This window comes from Myotis brandtii, unplaced genomic scaffold, assembly GCF_000412655.1.
Source record: "Myotis brandtii unplaced genomic scaffold, ASM41265v1 scaffold3278, whole genome shotgun sequence".
Lineage (NCBI taxonomy): Eukaryota > Metazoa > Chordata > Mammalia > Chiroptera > Vespertilionidae > Myotis > Myotis brandtii.
In genome coordinates this window covers 55,736-57,007 of record NW_005362619.1, presented here as the reverse complement: position 1 = coordinate 57,007, position 1,272 = coordinate 55,736, and the positions used below count along the sequence as shown (strand labels likewise).

At 53.5% G+C, this 1,272-nt stretch overlaps 1 protein-coding gene across 1 annotated transcript in view; it reads left to right on the top strand.

The window, feature by feature from the left end:
- The window catches only part of RDH13 (retinol dehydrogenase 13 (all-trans/9-cis)), a 13,905-nt gene that overhangs the window by 4,218 nt on the left and 8,415 nt on the right, over window positions 1-1,272 (top strand). The gene's annotated exons all lie outside the window — the stretch shown is intronic.

The following is a 1,272-nucleotide window of genomic DNA, read 5'->3' as shown; positions in this document are numbered from 1 at the left end:
AGAGTCTGGTCCTTTTTATTTTTTATTTTTTAAAATATATTTTATTGATTTTTTACAGAGAGGAAGGGAGAGGGGTAGAGAGTTAGAAACATCGATGAGAGAGAAACATCGATCAGCTGCTTCCTGCACACCCCTCACTGGGGATGTGCCCGCAACCCAGGTACATGCCCTTGACCGGAATCGAACCTGGGACCCTTCAGTCCGCAGGCCGATGCTCTATCCACTGCGCCAAACTGGTTAGGGTGGGCCTGGTCCTTTTTAAAAAATATATTTCTATCTATTTCAGGGAGGAAGGGAGGGGGAGCGAGAGATAGAAACATCAATGATGAGTGGGAATCATGGGTCAGCTGCCTCCTGCACGCCCCGCACTGGGGATCGACCCCGGCAACCCGGGCCTGTGTCCTTGACCGGGAATCGAACCATGACCTGGTTCAGACTTTGACACTCAACCATTGAGCCACGCCGGCTGGGCTGTCTGGTACTTAAAACACACACACACACACACACACACACACACACACACACACACAAACCAACTTTTATTGATTTTTAGAGAAAAAGGGAGAGGGAGAGAGAGAAATATCGATGTGAGAGTGAAGCATCGATCAGCTGCCTCCTGCACGCCCCACACTGGGGATCGAGCCCGCAACCCGGGCCTGTGCCCCTGACCGGGAATCGAACTGGCAACCCTTCAGTGCCTGGGACCACGGTCAACCAACTGAGCCTCAGCGGCCAGGGCTGTCTGGTCCTCCAAGAGAGTGTTTGCTGGCTCCTGCTCGGTGGGAAAGCAAACGCCTTCTGTATTAGCTTGGATCCTACAAGAAGCAGAGGCCAGGACAGGACACGGAGCAGGAGTCAGCCAGGGGAAGGGGGGCCGAAACAGATTCATCCATTGTCCCCTGAGGCTCTCTGTCTCTCTCGGGTGACCCTGGGGGCACACCGATCAGTCAGAATCAGGCTGTGCCCCACGGAGGGGACACGGCTGTGACAATCCCCATGCCACTGGAGGACCCACAGGTACAGTGCGAGTCCACCAGACCTCCCACATCTTCGCTGGACATTTTCAAAAAAATATATATTTTTATTGATTTTAGAGAGGAAGGCAGAGGGAGAAAGAAACATCAATGATGGGAGTGAATCATTGATCAGCTGCCTCCTGCCCGCCCCCTACTGGGGATCGAGCCCGCAACCTGGGCATGTGCCCTTGACTGGAATCGAACCGTGACCTCCTGGTTCATAGGTCGACGCTCAACCACTGAGCCACACCAGCCA